Source organism: Cupressus sempervirens, chromosome 11 (assembly GCF_028749045.1).
Source record: "Cupressus sempervirens isolate cs-2001-9-10 chromosome 11, ASM2874904v1, whole genome shotgun sequence".
NCBI classification, from domain to species: domain Eukaryota; kingdom Viridiplantae; phylum Streptophyta; class Pinopsida; order Cupressales; family Cupressaceae; genus Cupressus; species Cupressus sempervirens.
The window spans coordinates 493,146,033-493,165,682 of record NC_143128.1 but is presented as its reverse complement, the minus strand read 5'-3'; positions in this window follow the sequence as shown (position 1 = coordinate 493,165,682).

Here is a 19,650-nt window from a genome sequence, read left to right as displayed (position 1 = left end):
CTTTATCAAAAAATGTGTGAATGAAGGCTTCCCTTGAAATCTATGCAATGATTGCAACTTTCCTTGTAGGCTTTTGGGTTTCCTAAGTGACCTAGTATGAGGAATGTCCATTACAATTTTTACCTTCTTGGGGTCGATCTCTACCTATTTGCAAAACTATTAATCCTAGAAGTTTTCCTGATGTGACACCAAAGACACTTGTTTGGATTCAACATAAGATGATACTTTTCCAAATGGTTAAGGCCTCTTCTAAGTGATGCAAATTATCTAAATTGTCAAGTGATTTGAACAAGATATCATCTACATAATCATTAAGATTTTTGTGGATTAAGTCATGGAAGATAATTGTCACGGCTCTCTAATATGCTACCCCACCATTCTTTAATCCAAATGACATCATATTGTAATAGAAGGTGTCCCAAGGGGTTGTGAATGTTGTCATGTGTTGACCTTCTTCTACAATCTAGATCTGGTTATATCCTAAAAATCCATCCATGAGAGATAACATCTTATGTCCATTTTTAAGGTCCACAATAATACCTATATTTGGTAAACAAGAGTCATCTTTTGGACAAACCTTGTTGAGATCTCTGAAGTCGGTGCACATTTTAATGCCACTATATGGTTTTGTAACAAGGACCATGTTGGATATCCATTATGAATAATCAATAGGTTTGATGAATTTTGTAGTGAGAATTTTCTCCAATTTTTCTTTTACTAACAAGGGTACCTTAGGGTGCATCTTTCTCAACTTTTTTTTGACTTGCTTTGCCTTTGGATTTATGACCAAGTAATGCACAACTAGTTATGGATCCAACCCCAACATGAAAACCATACAAAGTGACCAATGTTTTCCATTGGCACTTCAGCAAGTGCTTCCTCTTGGGGTATTGATAATGATGTGGAGATGTAAACAAGCCTTGGGATCTCTATTGTATCGATGTTGATCAAATTTGTTTCCTTAGTGATGATAGAAGATACTTATGGTCTATTATACTATTAGATAAGGATGAAATCTCCATCTTCAAGTGACTCTAAGAGATTTTCATTGTGTGATACATCCTTTATTGTTATTTCTTTTTTGATTGAGATACACCCTTTGATTTTCTAATTTTTGGATTATTTTTCTTTATTTTCACTTTTGTGACTAGAGATATCCTCCTCCCTTAAGGAGACCTTTAGATCCAATTTGTAGACATATGTTGCTAATAATTTGACTTCATGGTGTGATGTTTCAACTCCCATTAATCTTAGGAGTGCAAACTTTCTTAGAAATTCATCAATACAGAGTATGCTAGGTTGGCCCCAATCAATGAGTTTGGGATTTATAAGTGGGAGCTCAATTAGATGAATGGATAGTTTATGGAGGATATATTCTCCTAGGTAGATGTCATTAGGGCTATCGTCATAAGCTCTCTTTTCTACTTCTTCTAGGTTCTTTTCAACTTCCATGAGTTTTTTTTTGGATGTTAAGGAAAACATGGTTATTCTTAGTTGTGCCCCTAGTTGTGGGTAATCGCCATAGCCAAGGCCCTTCTTCTTTGTATTTTTGTATGCTTCTACAATTTTGATGCAGGAGCATCTTGGGTTTTCCTTGTAATCCTGCACATTTTGTTCATTCTGTCAATTGCTACCAAGTTCCAACTGCTACCGAGTTTCAGTTTCTAGTTGCTACCGAGTTCCAATTGCTACCGAGTTCCAGTTTCTAGTTGCTACCTAGTTCCAGTTGCTACCAAACTCCAGTTGCTATCAATTTTCTAGTTATTATCGAGTTCCAATTGCTACCGAGTTCTAGTTGCTACCGAGTTCCAGTTGCTACCAAGTCTCAGTTGCTATCGAGTTCCAGTTGCTACCAAGTTCTAGTTGCTGCCAAGTGCCAGTTGCTACTAAATTCCATTTGTTGCCAAGTGCTAGTTGCTACCAAATTCCAATGGCTATCGAGTTTCTCTATATTTTTTGAGTTGTCTGTGCTTGGTTCTAGCTTGGGTCGATTCTACTCACATTTAATTTTGGTATAGGTAGTTATGTTTGTTGAGAGCTGACTTGTGGCTTCTCTATGTTCTAGAATGTTCTATAAGCCATTTTGGCAAGTATAAATAGGGTGTTTAGGCTTAGATTTAGGAGAAGAGGGAGAGAGTTTAGAAAGAACAAGATATGAGTCTGGAAATGTGAATTTGAAGCTGGATCGTGGATCTGGAAGTTGTATTTGTATTTTGCCATAACCCAAAAGTCCTTCAGTTGGGCATGTATGAATATTTTGATGAATAAATAAAAGTATCTCTTTCTTCTCCTCCTTTGGTTGTTGTCCCTTGTGTTTTCTTCTGTTGTGTTAACTCTTGCAAGGTGGTTTGGATAGCTAGGTGAGCCTTTTGGCCCTAGTTATTCATCCTCTTGCTTGTGTCAGTTGGTATCAGAGCTTGAGGTTCATCCTTGTGGACATTGGGTCGTGTAGAACCCTATTTTAGATTTAGTTGTAGGGTGGTAGATTTGCAGATTTGACCCATAACTTGCAGAGGGTTACGATCTTGTAGGAACCTAATTTGTAAACATGGTTTATGGTAGAGGGAATAATGTTGATAATGCTATATTGGATTAGTTGAGACAAATTTCAGCCAGATTAGATGTTGTGGAGATAGCCCAGAGGAGAGGAGCACATCTTGATGATGTAAGTGACGATGAAGCAATATGTTAGGAACCTGTGTGTTCCTTCTGTTTATTTTGTTAGAGTAGAGTTGTTGGACGCATATGCTTTGTAAGTCGTCCCGTGAGTTTATTTTATTATCCCACATGCATAGGTAGTATTACTTTTCTAGATCGTACCCAGTATATAAGAATAGGTTGAGGCCCTTGATGGGCACGGACGAATTTATTGTATTGAGCTTGCTCAAAGGAGGTTACCCCCTCGAAGTGGCCTGCGATCAGTAGATTTATTCTGAGTTCTGCTATCACTTTGTATTCTATTATTTCGAGCATTCTCACGATATTGCTATAAGGAGGTTCTTCTCATCTGGTATCAGAGCACTCTCTTGGGCTCGCTGGGTGGAAATTACATCAAATTTTTTTCTGTCGTGGCCTTCAGGTTCCTCTCACTTCTAATATCTCTTGTTATTGCAATAACTCTTTTCAGTTGTTCTGTCTGTGAGTGAATTTTTCTAAGTCGACTGTTCAGAAAAAAAAAAAAAAAAAAAAAAAAAAAAAAAAAAAAAAAAAAAAGAGTAAAATTTTTTCTGTTTTTTAGTCGTAGCTTCCTTGTTTGCTTTCTGTTTCTGCTCATACTTTCGCAGAACGTCTGCAATATCATTTCGCATACTTCCTTCCTTGGCGACCCAACCCCAAATTTTACATATCAAAGCCCTAAATCCCTCATTTATCTAATTTTAGGGTTTGCCCTATCTTTTTCACCTCTCATCCAATCGCCACCAAACTGAGCCACAAGATTCAATTCCTCATTTTGCTCCCTTATCCCTCTTGGACTGTTCGCCTCATTTCGCCTCCCTACCCTTGAAACCCTCATTTTTCTTTTTCCCTTGTCCCCAGATAGTCTCCCACCACCCGTCGAACACCCATTTCCTATATGAGTTTTACCCAAATCCAAGTTTGCCGTAACTAAAAAAGTTTTTGTTTCTCATCTTCTACCCATTTCAAAAAAAAAAAAAAACCTTGTTTTATGGTTGTTACGCGTACAGGAGCAAAAATCATGGAAGAGGAAATTGCATCCCTCAAAACCAGACTTCAAGATCTGGATGACAAAATTCTGGGTCTTAACTTTCAGCAGTCAGCCATGAGCCGAAACCATTCAGGAGATACTGGGTCCTCTTCTGGCAATTTCCGTGGACCAAAGCTTGATTTTCCACGCTTCGATGGTTCTGATCCGACTGGATGGATCTATAGGGCAGAGCAGTATTTCAGCTTGCATAATACTTTGGATAACCACAAAGTCTCCCTTGCATCTTTTCATTTGGAACATGAAGCTCTTCAATGGTTCCGTTGGTACATCAAGGCTAATGTAGGCCCAACGTGGAGCGAATTGTGCACCCTCATTTTGGAGCGCTTTGGCCCTAGTTCCTTTGATGATTTCACAGGAGCACTCACTAAACTGCGTCAAACAGGCACTGTAAGAGAATACCAGACAGAGTTTGAAAAATTAGCTAATCACACAGAGGGCTTGTCTGATGAATTCTTCCGTAGTTGTTTTGTCAGTGGTCTGAAGGATGCACTTCGCTCAGAAGTCAAAATGTTTCGACCTACTACAATGATGGAAGCCCTTGGGTTGGCTAAGTTAGCGGAAGACAAGATTAGTGCTCTACAACGCTCCAGATCTAATTTTGTTCCATTCAGAAATACAGGTTCTCACAACCCTCCAGTCATACCAGCTCCCAGAACTACTCCGATCAAGCACTTGTCTGAAACAGAGATGCGAGTTAGGCGAGACAAAGGGCTTTGTTATAATTGTGATGAGAAATGGTCTCGGGGCCATAGATGTGTTCAGCAAAAGCTCTATCTCTTGGATGTGGATTCTCCACCGGAACTGGAAGAATATGTAGATGCTCAGGAAACAGTGGATGCTGAGGTTGAGCCTCACCAGCCTGAACCTCCTTCCCCAGAAGCTCCACCAGAGATATCTGTCCATGCTTTGGCAGGAGTCACTACTCCACAAACCATGCGGGTCCAGGGTTTCTTCAAGAAGATCCCTCTTACTATACTCATTGATTCTGGTAGCACTCATAACTTCATTGATCCACGAATAGCCAAACAGGCTGATTGCTTTATCCATCCCTGCTCTAGCTTTGAAGTCATGATTGCCAATGGGGGAACTTTACCTTGTAAAGGGAAATGTCGCAATGTGCGTCTCTCTATTGGAGATTATAACATGCGCTCTGACATGTTTGCCTTACCCTTAGGTGGCTGTGATGTGGTTTTGGGTGCCCAATGGTTACGCACTCTTGGCCCCATTCTTTGGGATTTTGCTGAACTTTGGATGCAGTTTTCAGCCGAGGGGCACCAACACACTTTGAAAGGCTTACAACCAGGGTCTCTCAACATCATCAGTTCACACCGTATGGAAAAACTTCTTAAGAAGAATTCACATGGTGTCATCGCTCAGCTCCATTCCATTCAGATGCAGCCATCAGCAGTCTCTAGCACTCCTGCCGATCTCCAACACATTTTGGACAAGTATTCTGGTATATTTGCTGAACCTGTGGGATTACCTCCTTCTCGTCCAGAGGACCACCGTATTCAGCTCCTTCCTGGCAGTGTTCTGCCCAACATCAGGCCCTACCGCTACCCATTTCATCAGAAGACCGAAATCGAGATACTTGTCCATGACTTACTGAAGCAAGGTATTATTCGCCCTAGTACCAGTTCCTTTTCTTCTCCAGTTCTGCTTGTTCGCAAAAAAGATGGGTCATGGCGACTCTGCATTGATTTTCGAGCACTTAATCATCTCACTATAAAGGACAAGTTTCCCATTCCAGTTGTTGATGAACTTCTTGATGAACTTCATGGGGCTCATTTTTTCTCCAAGTTAGATCTTCGTTCTGGGTATCATCAAATTCGGGTTAATGAGGAGGATATACCTAAAACTGCCTTCCGCACACATGATGGTCACTATGAATTTTTAGTCATGCCCTTTGGCCTCACGAATGCTCCTTCAACATTTCAGGCAGTGATGAATATCATATTTCGACCATACCTCCGAAAATTCATTCTGGTCTTCTTTGATGATATCCTCATATATAGCAAAACTTGGGCTGAGCATCTCCATCATCTGGAGCTTGTCTTGCAACTTCTCTCTGATCATCAACTCTGTGCAAAACTATCTAAATGTGTGTTTGGCCAGGAGGAAGTGGAGTATCTCGGGCATATTGTTGCACACCATGGAGTGCGGGTGGATCCTACAAAAATAGATGCCATGAAAACTTGGCCGCATCCTAAAACTCTCAAGAGCCTTCGGGGTTTTTTGGGGTTGACTGGCTACTACCGCAAGTTTGTCAAAGATTACGGGAAAATTGCAGCACCATTGACAGCTCTGTTAAAAAAGGATGCCTTCTCCTGGACCCCTGTTGCTGAGACTGCATTTGAACAACTGCAACAGGCTATGTGCAGTACACCTGTTCTCGCGATGCCAGATTTTTCCAAACCCTTCACTATTGAGAGTGATGCTTGCGGCAATGGATTGGGTGCTGTTCTCCTACAAGATGACCATCCTATTGCGTTCACTAGCAAAGCCCTCTCTGGTAAGAATCTAGCCCTCTCTACTTATGAAAAAGAAATGATGGCTATTTTGCATGCTGTACAGAAGTGGCGGCCATACCTCTTAGGGAGTCATTTTTGCATCAGAACCGATCACCAAAGTCTGAAATACTTCCTAGAACAACGGGTATCCTCTCCTACACAACAGAAATGGGTCAGCAAACTCATGGGGTATGATTATGAGATCACCTACAAGAAGGGTAAGGAGAATATTGTGGCAGATGCTCTTTCTCGCACATTTGATAATCAAGCTTCCCTTTCCGCTATTTCTAAGCCCATTCCCAATTGGTTAGCGTCTGTTCAGCAGGGCTATGACAGTGACTCTTCTTTATCTCAAATCATTCACCAGCTAGCCAATAATCCTTCTGCTATACCACATTACTCTTGGGATGGTGCTTCTCTTCGATACAAGGGTCGGCTAGTGCTTCCTCAGAACCCAGCTCTACATCAGGCTATTTTTTATGAACTCCATGCTTCTCCTTCAGCAGGGCACTCAGGCTTCCTCAAAACTTATGAGCGAGCAAGGAGAAACTTCTTTTGGAAAGGAATGAAACAGACGATTCAACAGATGGTGGCTGAATGTGATACTTGCCAACGCCACAAGGGTGAAACGACCCTCCTTCCTGGCTTGCTCGAACCATTGCCCATCCCTACACGGATTTGGACTGATATTTCTATGGATTTCATTGAAGGGCTTCCTAAATCCGGTGGCAAGACAGTGATCTTGGTTGTGGTTGATCGTCTCTCGAAATATAGTCATTTTTGTGCCCTCAGCCACCCCTATACTGCCTCCTCTGTTGCACAAATCTTCATGGACCAGATATTTCGTCTTCATGGACTCCCTTCTTCCATTGTCTCTGATCGTGATGCAACTTTTACCAGTCATTTTTGGACTGAACTGTTTCAGAAAACTGGCACCAAACTGAAGATGAGTTCGGGCTATCACCCACAAACTGATGGTCAAACGGAAATTGTCAATAAATGCTTGGAAACTTATCTTCGTTGCTTCACTTCCGAACAGCAACATCAGTGGGCCAAGTGGCTCCCTTTAGCTGAATGGTGGTACAATACCTCTTACCACACTGCCTCTAAAATGACTCCATATGAAGTAGTCTATGGTCAGGCACCTCCAGTGCTCCTTCCCTACACTCCCAACAGCTCACCAGTCCAGGCAGTTGACATAGTTCTCCGTAGCAGGGATCAGATTCTTCGTACCTTACAGGATAATCTTCACATGGCCCGTAATCGGATGAAACAGCAAGCAGATCAACACCGTTCTGAGCGCTCATTTCAAGTTGGGGATATGGTTTTTCTTCGTCTACAGCCATACAAACAATCCTCCCTAAAGCTGAAAGGGCGTCATAAGCTGGCCCCAAAATTTTATGGGCCTTATCAGGTTCTGCAGAAGATTGGTTCAGTTGCTTATAAACTGGAACTTCCTCCTTCTTCCCGCATTCATCCAGTTTTTCAGAGCACTGTCAGAGCACAAACTACCAGAGCACAAACTACTCTCCCTGAAATGGATACGGAAGGATCCATTATCCTGGAGCCGGTGGCAATCATTGACCAGCACACTCGCCAGCTTCGCTCTCGCTCCATCTCTGAGGTCTTGATTCAGTGGCATGGCATGCAACCAGAGGATGCTACCTGGGAACCCCTTCTTCAGATTCAACAACAATTTCCACACCTTAAGCTTTGAGGACAAAGCTTTTTTCTAAGGGAGAGGGGATGTTAGGAACCTGTGTGTTCCTTCTGTTTATTTTGTTAGAGTAGAGTTGTTGGACGCATATGCTTTGTAAGTCGTCCCGTGAGTTTATTTTATTATCCCACATGCATAGGTAGTATTACTTTTCTAGATCGTACCCAGTATATAAGAATAGGTTGAGGCCCTTGATGGGCACGGACGAATTTATTGTATTGAGCTTGCTCAAAGGAGGTTACCCCCTCGAAGTGGCCTGCGATCAGTAGATTTATTCTGAGTTCTGCTATCACTTTGTATTCTGTTATTTCGAGCATTCTCACGATATTGCTATAAGGAGGTTCTTCTCACAATAGCACCAAACCCTAATCAAGAACCTGAAGAAGACCAAGATGAAGCAAGATTGTTGAGAGTATTGTCTAGAGCAAATTCAAAGCTTGATGTAGAAGTTTTTCCTTATGATGGAAAATTGGACACCAATGTTGTGTTGGATTAGATCTCTGATATGGAGAAGTTCTTTGAGTATGAAAACACTCCTAATAATAGAAAGGTGAAGAATGCAGTCACTAGGTTGAAAGGTCATGCATCACTATGGTGGGAGCACTTGCAAACTGATAGACAAAGGAGAGGAAAAGAGAAGATCAGAACTTGGCCAAAGATGGTGAACAAGGTAAAGAAAAAATTCCTTCCTGTTGATTGCCAAGTTAGCTTGTTGAGAAAGATGCAAAATTTGAAGCAAAAAGACATGACTATGAAAGAGTATACTGAGGAATTCTATAGACTGGACATCAGATCTGGACATGTGGATGATGATGTTGAGAAAATTGCAAGGTACATTAATGGATTGAGATCTGGAATACAAGATGAGATAAGTTTTGTGAAGTTGGAAAGTGTGGAAGAAGCATACCAGTATGCCTTGAGGTTGAGGAGATCTTGACAAAGAAGCATGAACAAAGACAAAGAGGTAGAGGTGGCAGATTCCAAAGAGGTAGAGGTAGAGCTTATGGTGAAGGTGGCCGATCTGAAAGTTTTGTGTAGGATAAAGGCAAATCTTAATGGAAGAATGATGACAAAGGCAAGACCAAATGGAAAAGTGGTAATTCTTACCGAGGAGGCACTAAATCTTATCAAGGAAGAGGTAATTCCTATTCTAGAGGTGGATTTCATGGTAATTTTTTTAGATGTGGTAAAGAGGGACATAGATCTTTTGAATGTAGATCCTTTAAAAGTAGGCAAGGTAACAAAAATGTTGTGATTCAAGAAGATGATGAGGGTTCACCAAGTGGACCTGACGCTAGAGAAAATTTGATGGTGAGAAGAACCTTATGTAATAAGGGAGGTGATGAGGAATCTATTTTAAGGATAAGTCTTTTCAAGACAAGATGTAAGATGGATGGAAAATGCTATAAAGTGATCATTGACAGTGGAAGTTCCACAAATATGGCATCAGAAGAGCTGGTTACAAAGTTGCAGTTGCAGAGGCAGAAACATCCCAAACCTTATCATGTTTCATGGATCAAAGATGAGCATAAGATATTGGTACGTGAGCAATGCCTTGTGAAGTTCAAAATTGGAGATTACTTTGATGAAGTTTTGTGTGATATTATGCCCATGGATTGTTGTCATATTTTGTTGGGTAGACCTTGGCAATATGATAGATATGATGTACATGATGGAAGATTGAATCAATATACTCTTTGGGTAAATGGGAAGAAACAAACATTGTTGCCTTTGATTGAAAGTCCAGATGAGGTTAATTGTACTACTGTAAAAATTTGCATGGTTAATGGGAAACAATTTGAAAAGGAAATGAAAAAGAATCAATTCTATTTTGCTATAATTTCAAGAAAACTGATTTTTGTCAATGGAGACCAAGTGCAAGAAAATAGTGTTAACCGAGTGCTAGTTAGTGGTGACCGAATGACAAGTGGTAGTATTGACCAAGTGCCAGAAGAAATTGTAGAGTTATTGAATGAGTATAAAGAAATTATTGCTAATGATATTCCTAATGGTTTACCTCCAGTAAGAAGTATAAGGCATTGCATGGACCTGATCCCTAGAGCTAGTTTTCCAAACAAAGCACCATATAGATTGACACCTATAGAGAATGAAGAACTTAACAGACAAGGGCATGAGTTTTTGTAGAAAGGTATGATTAGAGAAAGCTTGAGACCATGTGCTGTACCTATTGTATTAGCACCTAAAAAGAATGGAGAATGGAGAATGTGTACTGATTCTAGGGCCATTAACAAGATAATAGTGAAATATAGGTTTCCTATGCCAAGGATGGATGACATAATGGATTGTTTGAGTGGAGCAAAGTATTTTACTAAGATTGATTTGAAGAGTGGCTATTATCAGATCAAAATCAGAGAAGGTGATGAATGGAAGACTGCTTTCAAGACAAAAGATGGTTTGTATGAATGGTTGGTTATGCCTTTTGGTTTGACTAATGCACCTAGTACTTTCATGAGGTTGATGAATGAAGTTTTGAAAAGATTCTTGGGTAATTTTGTGATTGTTTATTTTGGATGATATTTTGATATTCAACAAGACTAAGGAAGAACATCTTGAGCATATTAGACAAGCATTGCAGAGGTTGAAAGAGAAAAAGTTGCTGATTAATCTGAAAAAGTGTTCTTTTATGCAAGAGGAGATTTTGTATTTGGGATTTATGATTTCAGCTGATGGATTGAAGATGGATCCTGAGAAGGTTAAAGCAATTTTGGAATGGCCTACACCTGAGAATGTGGGCAAGGTAAGATCATTTCATGGTTTGGCTAGTTTTTATAGAAATTTTATAAAGAATTTTAGTGTTGTTTGTAATGCTATGACTGAAACAATGAGGGGAGATAAAAATGAATTCAAGTGGACACATGGAGCTGATAAGAGTTTTGAGACTTTGAAACAAAAAATTGTTGAATTACCTGTATTGGCTTTACCTAATTTCAAAAAAGTATTCCAAGTTGAATGTGATGCAAGTGGTAATGTAATAGGAGCTATATTAAGTCAAAAATTTAAGCCTGTTGCTTTCTTTAGTAAAAAGTTGAATGATGCTAAAAGGAAGTATTCTCTGTATGATCAAGAATTTTATGCCATTTTTCAAGCATTGAAGAAGTCTAGACATTATTTTATTCCTAAGCAGTTTGTGTTGTATACTGATCATAAAGCTTTACAATACTTGGGAAATCAACATAAATTGAATCAAAGACATATGAAGTGGGTTGAGTACTTGCAAAGTTTTACATTCTTGATCAAGCATAAGAGTGGAGTTACTAACAGAGTTGCTGATGCATTGAGTAGAAGACATTCTTTGTTGACTGAAATGAAGGTTGAAGATCTTGGTTTTGATGAAATGAAAGAATTGTATGATGCTGATCCTAATTTTTCTGAGGCGTGGAGAGAGTGCAGAGCACCAAATCTGATAGATCACATAAGTATGATGAATATTTCATTCAAGAAGGTATGTTGTTCAAAGGTATTCAGTTGTGTATTCCTAGAAGTCCTATGAGGTTGAATTTGATTAAGGAAAAGCATAGTGGTGGATTAGCTAGACATTTTGGAATTGATAAGGCATTGAGTTTGTTGAAAGAGAAGTATTATTGGCCACAAATGTATAAGGATGTTCATAAATTTGTAAAGAGTTGTGGATTTTGTCAAGTTGCAAAGGGAGTGAGTCAAAATACTGGTTTGTATACACCTATTACTATTCCTAAGGAACTTTGGACTGACATTAGTATGGATTTTGTTCTTGGATTGACTAAAAGAGTGAAGGGGTATGATTCTATATTTGTTGTAGTGGACAGATTTTCTAAGATGGCTCATTTCATACCATGTAAGAAGACATCAGATGCTAAGCATGTTGCTAAACTTTTCTTTAAAGAGATTGTTAGATTGCATGGATTACCAAGAAGTATTATTTTAGATAGAGATAGTAAGTTTGTTGGTTATTTTTGGAAGACTTTGTGGAAGAAGATGGGTACTAAGCTGAAGTTCAATTCTACATTCCATTTGCAAACAAATGGACAAACAGAGGTTGTGAATAGAAGCTTGGGAAATTTGCTAAGATGTTTAGTTGGGAATAAGCCAAGTAATTGGGAGATGGTATTGGCACAAGCTGAATTTGCATATAATAATTTTGTGAATAGGAGTAGAGGGAAGAAACCCTTTAAGAATGTTACCAGAATGCATCCTAGAGGTATATTAGATTTGAGAGATGTTGCTAGTGAAGAAAAGAAAAGTGCTACAGGAGAAGAATTTGCTGATTTTATGGAGTCTTTGCATAAAGAAGTGAAGTTGAGGTTGGAACAAAGTAATCAGAAGTATAAGGAGAATGTTGATCAGTCTAGAAGACACTATGATTTTCAAGTTGGTGATGAGGTGATGGTTCATCTAAAGAAAGGAAGATTCCTAGTTGGAACATACAGTAAGCTAAAGATGAAAAAATTTGGACCTTGTAAGATCTTGAAGAAGTTTGACAGTGGTAATGCTTATGAAGTTGAGTTACCTGATGACATGGATATATCTCCTATATTCAATATTGCTGATTTGTATAAGTATCATGAGTCAGATGATGAAGTTGTTGTATTAGAAGATTATCCTAAGAAGCAGATTGAAGAAGTTGAACAGAGACTAGAGAGTTGGTAAGAGCACAAGAGGAAAAGATTACTATGAATATTTGGTGAAGTGGAAGAATAGACCTATTGAAGATGCTACATGGATTTCTCAATCTGAGTTGGATTCAGCTCAGGTTGTGACACTTGCATGATTTAGGAGAATCATTTTTCTCCAACCCTGGTTGTCTAATGCAGGAGCATCTTGGGTTTTCCTTGTAATCCTACATATTTTTTTCATTCTGTCAGTTGCTACCAAGTTCCAGTTGCTACCGAGTTCTAGTTTCCAATTGCTACCTAGTTCCAATTGCTACCGAGTTCCAGTTGCTACCGAGTTTCCAGTTACTACTGAGTTCTAGTTGCTACCGAGTTCCAATTTCTACCGAGCTTTAGTTGCTACCAAGTTCCAGTTGCTACTAAGTCTCAGTTGCTATCGAGTTCCAGTTGCTACCGAGTTCTAGTTGCTATCGAGTGCCAATTGCCACCAAATTCCATTTTCTGCCAAGTGCCAGTGGCTACCAAATTCCAGTGGCTACCAAGTTTCCCTATGTTTGCTGAGTTGTCTATGTCTGGTTCTAGCTTGGGCCAACTCTACTCACATTTAATTTTGGTATAGGTATTTATGTTTTTTGAGAGCCGACTTGTGGCTTCTCTATGTTCTAGAATGTTCTATAAGTCGTTTTGCCAAGTATAAATAGGGTGTTTAGGCTTAGAGTTAGGAGAAGAGGGAGAGAGTTTAGAAAGAATAGGATATGAGTCTGGAAATGTGAATTTGAAGCTGGATCATGAATCTAGAATTTGTATTTGTATTTGGCCATAACCCAAAAGGCCTTTAGCTAGGCATGTATGAAGATATTTTGATGAATCAATAAAAGTATTTCTTTCTTCTCCTCCTTTGGTTGTTGTCCCTTGTGTTTGCTTCCATTGTGTTAACTCTTGTAGGGTGGTTTGGATAGTTGGGTGAGCCTTTTGGCCCTAGTTATTCATCCTCTTGCCTGTGTCAAATTTGTGTGATGCCCATCTCTTTTTGGCCTAGGCCACCTCCTTGATACTCTCATTATCCTATCGCAAGCTTATGGGAATGAGGCTATTTTTCTTTTACATAGTTTAGGAGATCTTTTTCCTTAAGAGGTGGTTCCTTGTATATCTAAATATTTATATCTAGTGTTATTTATTTCCCATTCAGTATATCATTGGAGAAAAATGTCTACCTACCCATATTCTTGAGCTAAGGTGTAGTGTTCTTTTTTCCTTGGTGTGATGGGCACCCTTGTGTATGTGGGTCAAGGTGAAATGTACCAACTCCAAATGCATTTGTGAGGCTATATTCACCACATCCCTAATGATTGATTTTAATGGTGGATAAAGTGGAGGTGAGGATGGTGTGTGGCTCATGGAAAGTTTTGGAAGAGCTAGCAATGGAAGTGACAATTTCAATTCCATGAGGACAATGGTTGTTATAGGATTCTTCTACTACATTACAATAGACAAATGGTTATAGGTCAGCATGGATGGTTACCTTAGTGCCTTGATGAAGAAACTAGATGCACTGATGATATGTAGATAGAATGGCCTTCACTAGATGAATCCAAGGTTAGCCAAGGAGGATGTTAAATAGTAGGTTTAGATTACCACATGGCACATTATTTCCTAAATAAAATTGGACAAAATTTGATAGGTAATCTGATGGTTCCTTCTGATGTTATTTCAAGGTTATTGTTAACCAAAATGCCCTCCTCTTAGGAAATCAAATTTAAATGATAATCTGTTCAATGGTTTCCTAGGGTTTTTTATGAAATAATTTAACATTGGCTATATCTTTTATTTCATGTTATTCCTTATAAAATTTTAAAGTTGTGACCATGAGATTCGTATAGTTGTGGTTGGTTAAGTGTCAATCGAGGTCAAGGTAGTGAAGGTACAATTGTATTATGTTTGCATCATCACAGAGTTAATTGGCTCAGCCAAGGTCAAGATGAAAAAGGCACAATTGTATTTTTTTGCATGGTCACAAGGTTATATTGACATACTATGATTAAGATCATGATAGTGCAGAAAGGCCAAACCTTCAATGTTCAAGGAGAAGTTCCGCACTGTTAGATCTTTCAGATCTATGGCCAATGTATGGTCATAATAGGTTAAGGAGAAACTAAGGTTAGAGTAGCGATTAAGTGATTTATTTTGTTTCATTTGGTCACAAGGTTAGAAAATGAACCTTAGGTCAAGGTGGCAATAGTGCAGATGTGGTCAAAATATTAGTCTTTGCTAGGTCATAGTGGTTAAAGAAAGATGTTAAGGGTGAGCTACGAAGTAGCAATAACCAATTGATTGCAGTTTTGCAAGTAAGAACGATTATAGAGGAAAGGTGGTGGCAAAGCTACGATCATGGGTAGTTAAACATAAGGTATAAAGTTACATCCTGATAGAGTAGTAGAATGGTAAGAGATGTTTGGTCCATGTGGCAAGGTTTGATGGTTGACTCTAGTTGACCAAATAACACATCTAATTTGGTGTACTTATGACAATAGAAGTAAACTCCCTGATGATGGATCCAATATTTTTGATCTCCTACAACCATTATCATCATTCCCTAGGTCTGATAAATGCAAAGGGACACTCCATCACTGCCTGTGGATCCATCCATTCAGTCAAAAGTTAATGGCCACCATTCTTGTCCTCTCAGAGATTTTTTGGTGGATAAGTGAACTTTTCACATTTTGATTTGTTTTGTGACAATATCTTTTCCAATTTTTATAGTAGGTATTCTCTGTAAAGTTGATTGTAGTGGTTGAATTTTATCTTAGGGTGGAAGTTATATGAGTTATGCTTACACCATAAAGGAAAATATTGTACTCTTTCTTAGGGTTGGATCTTCTCTATTTTCTCTAGCATTACCTTAGCATGCTACTGCAAATTCCTTCTTTGTCTCTAAATTATATGACTTCCTATCTTATCCCCTTTAGCCATTGATGTACTATGCAAGATTTTTTTGCCTCTCTTCAATATACTATGGATATCTATAATCTACATTTCTCTATCTCTTTCAACCTATGAATGATAATAAGTGAAGCTCTTTTTCCTCATGTCACTCATTTGGTTATCTGATCTATATGTGGCTAGTAGATTAAAGAAAGTTTGAATCTGAATATCTTTGGAATGTCATGATAATTGTACAATGCATGTATGCACAAAGATTGGTCTGAACACCCTATTTTGATGCATCACCTCCTTAGAATAGATTAGGTAGTTACTTTCATGTATTCCTTCTCCCTTTTCTGTTCAAAGAATAGTTTAAGTGCATCCTAATAGTAGAGGAAGCTAGCCTTCTCCAAAGACTCAACCTCATAGTTCAAGTCCCACAGCTTGGAGGTTGTTTCCATGCTTCAAAATGTTGTCCTTACGTAAAAACTTTGTACAAGGGTGCAAGCTTTTGTGATAACAATTATTATATGCCTTGATTATGATTACTTTATCCATGATGTCAACCTCACTATACCCTGCATGTTTAATGAATTTTAGAGTGCATAAATTGAGGGCCAAACCATTATCTATCATGACCCTTTTGACAACAAAATTGGAGACCATAATGACTATGCGAAGTGGGAGAATATGATCTAGCTCTAGTATAGGAATGTTACATGGCTTACAAGATAGTCTAGATAAGTGTCCTACATGATTTCTAAATTTGGTGGCATTTATGTCTATGGGAACACAAGATTCATGGAGGGTGTTATTTAGGATCTCTTGATGAAGTGGGCTTGTGTGAAGAAGATCCAAGATGGAGATTTGGGCTAGTGTATTCCAAACATGTTCCAAGATGTTATACTGGGCTCCTAAGGTGGCAATCATAGGTTGACCTTGGGCTCTTGAGGTGGTAGTTGTATTTGGTCTTGCAACATTCATAGGGCCACGTTGAGTTTCAATAGCACATTGGCACTCAACATCTTTGAGATGGATGACATTAATTGAAGGTTCTTCTTTTGATATACAATTGATAAGATTGTCATAATTTATGTAATATGCAATATAATCCTTGTTATCTTGAAAGTGGCCTTATTTTTTCCTAGCATTATTGTTTTTGTTATTGGGTTTGTTGGTGTTGTTGGTGTTGTTGATAGGTGCCTTTCATGTGTTATTGTTGTTGGGTGGAAAATAGTTTTGATAGATCTTTAGTTTTGCATTTTGGGAGGTTTGTATGTTTCCTCCTACTGTGATTTCCTTTCAATCAACAAGATCTTGTACATAGTCTTTGAGGTTCATGCACTTGATGATGTTATGACCTTTTACTCAATGATAAGCATAGTATTCATTTTTTTTAACCAAGGTAGCTTAGCAGTGTTATCCTCCATTTTTTATACATGAGAAGATCACTAGATTTTTCTTTACCATTATATACAATATAGCATCCAAAGGTTCACCAAGGGTAGTATAAACTCATTTAGGCTCATTTTGGATGTGTGGTCTTTTTTCAAGTGTAATAGATATGACATTTGTTTGATTCATGAGGGCATGTCATTGGTTTACCCTTGTATTATGTTGGTACCCTTGTTGTTGATATGGTTGTCATTGCGGATAATATTATTGTTGGTAATAGGGATATTTTTGTTAAGGTGGTTGTTGTTGGTAAGGTTGTTGTGGTTGAAAATGGTGTTTTGATTATTTTGAGCAACACCTACCACATGAATGTGCTTTGTATTAATAGAATTGTCAGTTTTGACATTTTTGTTTTTGTTCTAGCACCTAGACTTTTCGTTACCATAACTATGAGCCTAGTTGTTTTCCTTATATAGTTTTATGAAACCATCATCGATGAGTCCCTGCTCTAGTTCTATACCTATCTCTATAAAATTTGTGTATGTTTGTAGGTAGTTCATGTGCATGTGGTGGGCAAGTTTAGGATGTGTGTTGTTGATGAACATTTTAACAATTTTTTTTAAGTCATGTCACACACTACTCTACTGGTGAGGGTTTTCCACCTTTGTAAGAAGTCATAAAGTATTTCACCCCCCTTATGTTTAATGTGGACTAAGTTGACCACTGATAGCTCTATCTCAGCTAGGTGAGCATACCATGCAATGAATGTTTTAGAAAGTTTAGAAAAGGTATTCATAGTCCCATAAGGTATCCAATAGAACCATTCTAGATTAGGACCCCAAGACTTTTAGGGAATAGACCCATAAGGAACACATCACTATATTCTACTTCCTAACAATGCATGTGGAATTATTTGACATGTGTAAGATCTTCCTTCCTTATAAATTTTTCAAACATGGGTATCTCAAAATTCTTGGGAAAGGGTATAGTTGTGATAGATTTGTCAAATAGATAGGGGCATATAGTATCAAATTTGAAGGTTATAGGTTCATTGCCCGCTTTGAGCTCTTTAAAGGATTTTTTAATTTCTTCCCACTCTAGGTTTATTGGATGTGTGAGGAGTATCCCTATTTCAATGGTGGAGTTATCACAATGGGGGTGAATGTAGGGATTCTCACAACTTTTATTTGTGCTTGGTTCAAGATCCATGAGGTGGGCATAAATGATGTGGACATACTCATTTTTTTGTAGATGGAGTGGAAGTAGTAATAGGTGGTGGGGTGGTTTGAGTAATAAGCCCCATGGATGGCATTCCTATAGTGTATTAGGGTGGAAATTGTGAACACTATTGGGTCACGTTGCCAAAAATTCTAGTGGGAAGAATGACATATGCAAATAGGGTTTGTTGGGTGGTAGTGTTTTGGCTAAGTGTTGGGGAAGTGATAGACCATGAAATGTCCAAAGGCATAGATATGGTTTATGTAATAGCAACAGTAGTGATAGGAATGCTAGTGGATAGAACTGGTAATGTGGTGGTTGGTTGTAGCGTTGTATGAGTTCCATATGATGTGATGGGCGATGATTTTCTTTGGGGGATGGAAGCACTAATTTGGGTAGATGCAAGAAAAGGGTCTATTAGTATTGTATCAATGGTTGACTTTCATTTCTGGGATGTTTTAGGTCTAAGGGTTCCCATGACATGGGCATCCTAAAAAGTGGATGGTTGGGATTTGTGATAGTGTTGGATGGTGACATTCTCCCAAAGCCAAAACTTCCAACGACTTCTCTTTGAAAATTGGCCTATGTCACCAATGATACATTCTCAGGGCAAACCATAAATGCCTCTATGGTAGAATATGTGTGTTATGAAGTTGCGATGGTTTCAGTGTTGGGTTTTGGATCTTGAGATGTTAGGTCTTTCATATTTGTTGTTTTCTTAGGATTGAGAGGTGCACAAGTTCTTTTGTTGAAAGGATATGGAGCAATATCCTTTTTCCTCCTTTTATCGAGACATGTGGTTGGTGGTATGAACTGACTCTATAATGTAGATTTTCGGTGAAAAAAGACAGCATGATAGTGGATGCAAGCTAGGAGATAAAATCTATGATCTTTTTCAAGTGCACATATTTTCTAAAAGGCTAAAGGTGGTGACCGATGTTGGAAGATAATCTGATGGTGGAAGAATAGTCTAAGGGTGTGATGCCTATAGGACTGTGATATCTTGTTATCAAAGGTGGATATATTGTGCTGTTACTAACAAATGATACATTCTTAGGGAAACCCATAAATGCCTCTATGGTAGAATCCGTGTGTTGTGAAGTTGCAATGGCTTCAGTGTTGGGTTTTGGATCTTGAGATGTTAGGTCTTTCATATTTGTTGTTTTCTTAGGATTGAGAGGTGCACAAGTTCTCGTGTTGAAAGGATATGGAGCAATTTCCTTTTTCCTCCTTTTACTAAGACATGTGGTTAGTGGTATGAAATGACTCTATAACCTAGATATTTGGTGAAAAAAGACAACATGATAGTGGATGCAAGCTAGGACACAAAATCTATGATCTTTTTCAAGTGCACACATTTTCTAAAAGGCTAAAGGTGGTGACCAATCTTGGAAGATAATTTGATGGTGGAAGATTTTTCTAAGGACATGATGCCTATAGGACCGTGATATCTTGGTATCAAAGGTGGATATAATGTGATATGTGTGGGAGCTATAGGATGATGGTAGATAATCAAGTGTGAAGCCCAAACTTTTGATCAAGGTGATGAGG